Below are 10,489 nucleotides of genomic sequence, written 5' to 3' on the forward strand. Positions count from 1 at the left end.
TTCTGGAAAATCCTATCATTAGATTTTTTTTAAAATACGATATTCTTGCTTAACTAACGTTTTTACATAGGGATTAAGCATTTAGAACGAAATCTAATGTAGGAAAATGGTACTTTACTCTTGATCGGTACGTTGGGACTTTGAAAATATTCGGGCGTTCCAATCGCTCGTCTGTTGCATCATAGCGCGTCTCGGCGCAATCGACCGATTCGCTCGACCCATTATTTTCGATTTACGGCTAAAATAAATTTTTCTCATTTTATTCAATAACATATTCTTGCTTAGATAACTTTTTTACATAGGGATTAAGCATTTAGAACGATACATTGTTTAAAATAATGGCACTTTACTCTTGACATTTTACGGTTTTTTCAATTTTCTGAAAAATCCTATCATTAGATTTTTTTAAAAATACGATAATCTTGCATAACTAACGTTTCTACATAGGGATTAAGCATTTAGAACGAAATCTAATGTCAGAAAATGGCACTTTACTCTTGACATTTTTCGGTTTTTTCAATTTTCTGGAAAATCCTATCATTAGATTTTTTTAAAAATACGATATTCTTGCTTAACTAACGTTTTTACATAGGGATTAAGCATTTAGAACGAAATCTAATGTAGGAAAATGGTACTTTACTCTTGATCGGTACGTTGGGACTTAGAAAATATTCGGCCGTACGCGGCGCGTCTCGGCGCTTCGAACAGCTCCGGTGTCCCCATTATTTTCGATTTACGGCTAAAATAAATTCTTCTAATTTTTTTCAATTACATATTCTTGCTTAAATAACTTTTTTACATAGGGATTAAGCATTTAGAACGATACATTGCTTAAAATAATGGCACTTTACTCTTGACATTTTACGGTTTTTTCAATTTTCTGAAAAATCCTATCATTAGATTTTTTTAAAAATACGATATTCTTGCTTAACTAACGTTTCTACATAGGGATTAAGCATTTAGAACGAAATCTAATGTCAGAAAATGGCACTTTACTCTTGACATTTTTCGGTTTTTTCAATTTTCTGGAAAATCCTATCATTAGATTTTTTTTAAAATACGATATTCTTGCTTAACTAACGTTTTTACATAGGGATTAAGCATTTAGAACGAAATCTAATGTAGGAAAATGGTACTTTACTCTTGACCGGTACGTTGGGACTTTGAAAATATTCGGGCGTTCCAATCGCTCGTCTGTTGCATCATAGCGCGTCTCGGCGCAATCGACCGATTCGCTCGACCCATTATTTTCGATTTACGGCTAAAATAAATTTTTCTCATTTTATTCAATAACATATTCTTGCTTAGATAACTTTTTTACATAGGGATTAAGCATTTAGAACGATATAATGTTTAAAATAAGGGCACTTTACTCTTGACATTTTACGGTTTTTTCAATTTTCTGAAAAATCCTATCATTAGATTTTTTTAAAAATACGATAATCTTGCATAACTAACGTTTCTACATAGGGATTAAGCATTTAGAACGAAATCTAATGTCAGAAAATGGCACTTTACTCTTGACATTTTTCGGTTTTTTCAATTTTCTGGAAAATCCTATCATTAGATTTTTTTTAAAATACGATATTCTTGCTTAACTAACGTTTTTACATAGGGATTAAGCATTTAGAACGAAATCTAATGTAGGAAAATGGTACTTTACTCTTGATCGGTACGTTGGGACTTAGAAAATATTCGGGCGTACGCGGCGCGCTCGGCGCTTCGAACAGCTCCGGTGTCCCCATTATTTTCGATTTACGGCTAAAATAAATTCTTCTAATTTTTTTCAATTACATATTCTTGCTTAAATAACTTTTTTACATAGGGATTAAGCATTTAGAACGATACATTGTTTAAAATAATGGCACTTTACTCTTGACATTTTACGGTTTTTTCAATTTTCTGAAAAATCCTATCATTAGATTTTTTTAAAAATACGATATTCTTGCTTAACTAACGTTTCTACATAGGGATTAAGCATTTAGAACGAAATCTAATGTCAGAAAATGGCACTTTACTCTTGACATTTTTCGGTTTTTTCAATTTTCTGGAAAATCCTATCATTAGATTTTTTTTAAAATACGATATTCTTGCTTAACTAACGTTTTTACATAGGGATTAAGCATTTAGAACGAAATCTAATGTAGGAAAATGGTACTTTACTCTTGACCGGTACGTTGGGACTTTGAAAATATTCGGGCGTTCCAATCGCTCGTCTGTTGCATCATAGCGCGTCTCGGCGCAATCGACCGATTCGCTCGACCCATTATTTTCGATTTACGGCTAAAATAAATTTTTCTCATTTTATTCAATAACATATTCTTGCTTAGATAACTTTTTTACATAGGGATTAAGCATTTAGAACGATATAATGTTTAAAATAAGGGCACTTTACTCTTGACATTTTACGGTTTTTTCAATTTTCTGAAAAATCCTATCATTAGATTTTTTTAAAAATACGATAATCTTGCATAACTAACGTTTCTACATAGGGATTAAGCATTTAGAACGAAATCTAATGTCAGAAAATGGCACTTTACTCTTGACATTTTTCGGTTTTTTCAATTTTCTGGAAAATCCTATCATTAGATTTTTTTTAAAATACGATATTCTTGCTTAACTAACGTTTTTACATAGGGATTAAGCATTTAGAACGAAATCTAATGTAGGAAAATGGTACTTTACTCTTGATCGGTACGTTGGGACTTAGAAAATATTCGGGCGTACGCGGCGCGCTCGGCGCTTCGAACAGCTCCGGTGTCCCCATTATTTTCGATTTACGGCTAAAATAAATTCTTCTAATTTTTTTCAATTACATATTCTTGCTTAAATAACTTTTTTACATAGGGATTAAGCATTTAGAACGATACATTGTTTAAAATAATGGCACTTTACTCTTGACATTTTACGGTTTTTTCAATTTTCTGAAAAATCCTATCATTAGATTTTTTTAAAAATACGATATTCTTGCTTAACTAACGTTTCTACATAGGGATTAAGCATTTAGAACGAAATCTAATGTCAGAAAATGGCACTTTACTCTTGACATTTTTCGGTTTTTTCAATTTTCTGGAAAATCCTATCATTAGATTTTTTTTAAAATACGATATTCTTGCTTAACTAACGTTTTTACATAGGGATTAAGCATTTAGAACGAAATCTAATGTAGGAAAATGGTACTTTACTCTTGACCGGTACGTTGGGACTTTGAAAATATTCGGGCGTTCCAATCGCTCGTCTGTTGCATCATAGCGCGTCTCGGCGCAATCGACCGATTCGCTCGACCCATTATTTTCGATTTACGGCTAAAATAAATTTTTCTCATTTTATTCAATAACATATTCTTGCTTAGATAACTTTTTTACATAGGGATTAAGCATTTAGAACGATATAATGTTTAAAATAAGGGCACTTTACTCTTGACATTTTACGGTTTTTTCAATTTTCTGAAAAATCCTATCATTAGATTTTTTTACAAATACGATAATCTTGCATAACTAACGTTTCTACATAGGGATTAAGCATTTAGAACGAAATCTAATGTCAGAAAATGGCACTTTACTCTTGACATTTTTCGGTTTTTTCAATTTTCTGGAAAATCCTATCATTAGATTTTTTTTAAAATACGATATTCTTGCTTAACTAACGTTTTTACATAGGGATTAAGCATTTAGAACGAAATCTAATGTAGGAAAATGGTACTTTACTCTTGATCGGTACGTTGGGACTTAGAAAATATTCGGCCGTACGCGGCGCGTCTCGGCGCTTCGAACAGCTCCGGTGTCCCCATTATTTTCGATTTACGGCTAAAATAAATTCTTCTAATTTTATTCAATAACATATTCTTGCTTAGATAACTTTTTTACATAGGGATTAAGCATTTAGAACGATATAATGTTTAAAATAAGGGCACTTTACTCTTGACATTTTACGGTTTTTTCAATTTTCTGAAAAATCCTATCATTAGATTTTTTTAAAAATACGATAATCTTGCATAACTAACGTTTCTACATAGGGATTAAGCATTTAGAACGAAATCTAATGTCAGAAAATGGCACTTTACTCTTGACATTTTTCGGTTTTTTCAATTTTCTGGAAAATCCTATCATTAGATTTTTTTAAAAATACGATATTCTTGCTTAACTAACGTTTTTACATAGGGATTAAGCATTTAGAACGAAATCTAATGTAGGAAAATGGTACTTTACTCTTGATCGGTACGTTGGGACTTAGAAAATATTCGGCCGTACGCGGCGCGTCTCGGCGCTTCGAACAGCTCCGGTGTCCCCATTATTTTCGATTTACGGCTAAAATAAATTCTTCTAATTTTTTTCAATTACATATTCTTGCTTAAATAACTTTTTTACATAGGGATTAAGCATTTAGAACGATACATTGCTTAAAATAATGGCACTTTACTCTTGACATTTTACGGTTTTTTCAATTTTCTGAAAAATCCTATCATTAGATTTTTTTAAAAATACGATATTCTTGCTTAACTAACGTTTCTACATAGGGATTAAGCATTTAGAACGAAATCTAATGTCAGAAAATGGCACTTTACTCTTGACATTTTTCGGTTTTTTCAATTTTCTGGAAAATCCTATCATTAGATTTTTTTTAAAATACGATATTCTTGCTTAACTAACGTTTTTACATAGGGATTAAGCATTTAGAACGAAATCTAATGTAGGAAAATGGTACTTTACTCTTGACCGGTACGTTGGGACTTTGAAAATATTCGGGCGTTCCAATCGCTCGTCTGTTGCATCATAGCGCGTCTCGGCGCAATCGACCGATTCGCTCGACCCATTATTTTCGATTTACGGCTAAAATAAATTTTTCTCATTTTATTCAATAACATATTCTTGCTTAGATAACTTTTTTACATAGGGATTAAGCATTTAGAACGATATAATGTTTAAAATAAGGGCACTTTACTCTTGACATTTTACGGTTTTTTCAATTTTCTGAAAAATCCTATCATTAGATTTTTTTAAAAATACGATAATCTTGCATAACTAACGTTTCTACATAGGGATTAAGCATTTAGAACGAAATCTAATGTCAGAAAATGGCACTTTACTCTTGACATTTTTCGGTTTTTTCAATTTTCTGGAAAATCCTATCATTAGATTTTTTTAAAAATACGATATTCTTGCTTAACTAACGTTTTTACATAGGGATTAAGCATTTAGAACGAAATCTAATGTAGGAAAATGGTACTTTACTCTTGACCGGTACGTTGGGACTTTGAAAATATTCGGGCGTTCCAATCGCTCGTCTGTTGCATCATAGCGCGTCTCGGCGCAATCGACCGATTCGCTCGACCCATTATTTTCGATTTACGGCTAAAATAAATTTTTCTCATTTTATTCAATAACATATTCTTGCTTAGATAACTTTTTTACATAGGGATTAAGCATTTAGAACGATATAATGTTTAAAATAAGGGCACTTTACTCTTGACATTTTACGGTTTTTTCAATTTTCTGAAAAATCCTATCATTAGATTTTTTTAAAAATACGATAATCTTGCATAACTAACGTTTCTACATAGGGATTAAGCATTTAGAACGAAATCTAATGTCAGAAAATGGCACTTTACTCTTGACATTTTTCGGTTTTTTCAATTTTCTGGAAAATCCTATCATTAGATTTTTTTAAAAATACGATATTCTTGCTTAACTAACGTTTTTACATAGGGATTAAGCATTTAGAACGAAATCTAATGTAGGAAAATGGTACTTTACTCTTGATCGGTACGTTGGGACTTAGAAAATATTCGGCCGTACGCGGCGCGTCTCGGCGCTTCGAACAGCTCCGGTGTCCCCATTATTTTCGATTTACGGCTAAAATAAATTCTTCTAATTTTTTTCAATTACATATTCTTGCTTAAATAACTTTTTTACATAGGGATTAAGCATTTAGAACGATACATTGCTTAAAATAATGGCACTTTACTCTTGACATTTTACGGTTTTTTCAATTTTCTGAAAAATCCTATCATTAGATTTTTTTAAAAATACGATATTCTTGCTTAACTAACGTTTCTACATAGGGATTAAGCATTTAGAACGAAATCTAATGTCAGAAAATGGCACTTTACTCTTGACATTTTTCGGTTTTTTCAATTTTCTGGAAAATCCTATCATTAGATTTTTTTTAAAATACGATATTCTTGCTTAACTAACGTTTTTACATAGGGATTAAGCATTTAGAACGAAATCTAATGTAGGAAAATGGTACTTTACTCTTGACCGGTACGTTGGGACTTTGAAAATATTCGGGCGTTCCAATCGCTCGTCTGTTGCATCATAGCGCGTCTCGGCGCAATCGACCGATTCGCTCGACCCATTATTTTCGATTTACGGCTAAAATAAATTTTTCTCATTTTATTCAATAACATATTCTTGCTTAGATAACTTTTTTACATAGGGATTAAGCATTTAGAACGATATAATGTTTAAAATAAGGGCACTTTACTCTTGACATTTTACGGTTTTTTCAATTTTCTGAAAAATCCTATCATTAGATTTTTTTAAAAATACGATAATCTTGCATAACTAACGTTTCTACATAGGGATTAAGCATTTAGAACGAAATCTAATGTCAGAAAATGGCACTTTACTCTTGACATTTTTCGGTTTTTTCAATTTTCTGGAAAATCCTATCATTAGATTTTTTTAAAAATACGATATTCTTGCTTAACTAACGTTTTTACATAGGGATTAAGCATTTAGAACGAAATCTAATGTAGGAAAATGGTACTTTACTCTTGATCGGTACGTTGGGACTTTGAAAATATTCGGCCGTACGCGGCGCGTCTCGGCGCTTCGAACAGCTCCGGTGTCCCCATTATTTTCGATTTACGGCTAAAATAAATTCTTCTAATTTTTTTCAATTACATATTCTTGCTTAAATAACTTTTTTACATAGGTATTAAGCATTTAGAACGATACATTGTTTAAAATAATGGCACTTTACTCTTGACATTTTACGGTTTTTTCAATTTTCTGAAAAATCCTATCATTAGATTTTTTTAAAAATACGATATTCTTGCTTAACTAACGTTTCTACATAGGGATTAAGCATTTAGAACGAAATCTAATGTCAGAAAATGGCACTTTACTCTTGACATTTTTCGGTTTTTTCAATTTTCTGGAAAATCCTATCATTAGATTTTTTTTAAAATACGATATTCTTGCTTAACTAACGTTTTTACATAGGGATTAAGCATTTAGAACGAAATCTAATGTAGGAAAATGGTACTTTACTCTTGACCGGTACGTTGGGACTTTGAAAATATTCGGGCGTTCCAATCGCTCGTCTGTTGCATCATAGCGCGTCTCGGCGCAATCGACCGATTCGCTCGACCCATTATTTTCGATTTACGGCTAAAATAAATTTTTCTCATTTTATTCAATAACATATTCTTGCTTAGATAACTTTTTTACATAGGGATTAAGCATTTAGAACGATATAATGTTTAAAATAAGGGCACTTTACTCTTGACATTTTACGGTTTTTTCAATTTTCTGAAAAATCCTATCATTAGATTTTTTTAAAAATACGATAATCTTGCATAACTAACGTTTCTACATAGGGATTAAGCATTTAGAACGAAATCTAATGTCAGAAAATGGCACTTTACTCTTGACATTTTTCGGTTTTTTCAATTTTCTGGAAAATCCTATCATTAGATTTTTTTTAAAATACGATATTCTTGCTTAACTAACGTTTTTACATAGGGATTAAGCATTTAGAACGAAATCTAATGTAGGAAAATGGTACTTTACTCTTGATCGGTACGTTGGGACTTAGAAAATATTCGGGCGTACGCGGCGCGCTCGGCGCTTCGAACAGCTCCGGTGTCCCCATTATTTTCGATTTACGGCTAAAATAAATTTTTCTCATTTTATTCAATAACATATTCTTGCTTAGATAACTTTTTTACATAGGGATTAAGCATTTAGAACGATATAATGTTTAAAATAAGGGCACTTTACTCTTGACATTTTACGGTTTTTTCAATTTTCTGAAAAATCCTATCATTAGATTTTTTTAAAAATACGATATTCTTGCTTAACTAACGTTTCTACATAGGGATTAAGCATTTAGAACGAAATCTAATGTCAGAAAATGGCACTTTACTCTTGACATTTTTCGGTTTTTTCAATTTTCTGGAAAATCCTATCATTAGATTTTTTTTAAAATACGATATTCTTGCTTAACTAACGTTTTTACATAGGGATTAAGCATTTAGAACGAAATCTAATGTAGGAAAATGGTACTTTACTCTTGACCGGTACGTTGGGACTTTGAAAATATTCGGGCGTTCCAATCGCTCGTCTGTTGCATCATAGCGCGTCTCGGCGCAATCGACCGATTCGCTCGACCCATTATTTTCGATTTACGGCTAAAATAAATTTTTCTCATTTTATTCAATAACATATTCTTGCTTAGATAACTTTTTTACATAGGGATTAAGCATTTAGAACGATATAATGTTTAAAATAAGGGCACTTTACTCTTGACATTTTACGGTTTTTTCAATTTTCTGAAAAATCCTATCATTAGATTTTTTTAAAAATACGATAATCTTGCATAACTAACGTTTCTACATAGGGATTAAGCATTTAGAACGAAATCTAATGTCAGAAAATGGCACTTTACTCTTGACATTTTTCGGTTTTTTCAATTTTCTGGAAAATCCTATCATTAGATTTTTTTTAAAATACGATATTCTTGCTTAACTAACGTTTTTACATAGGGATTAAGCATTTAGAACGAAATCTAATGTAGGAAAATGGTACTTTACTCTTGATCGGTACGTTGGGACTTAGAAAATATTCGGGCGTACGCGGCGCGCTCGGCGCTTCGAACAGCTCCGGTGTCCCCATTATTTTCGATTTACGGCTAAAATAAATTTTTCTCATTTTATTCAATAACATATTCTTGCTTAGATAACTTTTTTACATAGGGATTAAGCATTTAGAACGATATAATGTTTAAAATAAGGGCACTTTACTCTTGACATTTTACGGTTTTTTCAATTTTATGAAAAATCCTATCATTAGATTTTTTTAAAAATACGATATTCTTGCTTAACTAACGTTTCTACATAGGGATTAAGCATTTAGAACGAAATCTAATGTCAGAAAATGGCACTTTACTCTTGACATTTTTCGGTTTTTTCAATTTTCTGGAAAATCCTATCATTAGATTTTTTTAAAAATACGATATTCTTGCTTAACTAACGTTTTTACATAGGGATTAAGCATTTAGAACGAAATCTAATGTAGGAAAATGGTACTTTACTCTTGATCGGTACGTTGGGACTTAGAAAATATTCGGCCGTACGCGGCGCGTCTCGGCGCTTCGAACAGCTCCGGTGTCCCCATTATTTTCGATTTACGGCTAAAATAAATTTTTCTAATTTTTTTCAATTACATATTCTTGCTTAAATAACTTTTTTACATAGGGATTAAGCATTTAGAACGACATGTTGTTTAAAATAATGGTACTTTACTCTTGTGATTTTTCGGTTTTTTTTGATTATTTTGAAAAATAAATTTTTGTAATTTTTTTAAATACGATATTCGTGATCAGTGAACGATTTCACATATGGATTAAGCATTTAGAATCGTGCGGACGCGTTATTAAAAAAGTTTACTCGATGCGATGGGACTTTAAAAAGTTTGTGAAAATTTTCATATTGGGAAAAAATGTGTAATTTTTTGTCTAGTTTACGGTAGTGTAATTTATTTTAATGTTTACTATAAAAATTTTTTTCGTTCGTTCACGCGCTATGTTACAACAGCACGGCCGGGCGGTCTGTTGCCGCAGCGGTTTACACTCATAAGCGCGCGTGCTATTCGGCCGGCGGCGCCGGCGTCCTTGCCGGCCGTTCGGTATCTATAAGAGATACACGGTCCGTGCGAGGCGGACGGAGCAGAGCGGGTTTTGGGCCAATTCTACGATCTCGGTCGAGAAGCTGTCTCAGAGCTCCTTCGGGGCTTCGGTCCTGACTGTTTCGTGCCGTTTACGTTACGGACTTTTCTCCACACAGCGTGGCCACGGGTCGGTGTCTTTGACCGAATGGCCCATATGTGGCAAGCCCTACGGGGTTGGTTACCCGTATGCACTTTGTATGTATACTCGTACTCACTGAGCAATCGACTCTTCTGTCCGAGCGATGGAAAAATTTTTTAAAATGCATCTGTAAGATTTGGAAGCAAATCGTACCAATTGAAAACTGTGGCTAAAATGAATAGCCCAGTGGAGAGAGAAAACTATCAAAAAACTGATTTTTTAAATCAAGAGGTGTCAGAAATCGAAATGCCTAGCGCGAGCGGAAGAACACGCTTTCTCGCCAGTCCAGCATGTGTCCTGTCCGTTCTTCCTCGGCTTGCCGATTTTGCCCAGATCAGAGGTTTCGTGCTTCCGGCGGTCAGAAGATCAGCGTGAGCGTACGCGCTTCCACGAC

Source organism: Megalopta genalis, unplaced genomic scaffold (assembly GCF_051020955.1).
Source record: "Megalopta genalis isolate 19385.01 unplaced genomic scaffold, iyMegGena1_principal scaffold0055, whole genome shotgun sequence".
In the NCBI taxonomy this organism is placed as follows: domain Eukaryota; kingdom Metazoa; phylum Arthropoda; class Insecta; order Hymenoptera; family Halictidae; genus Megalopta; species Megalopta genalis.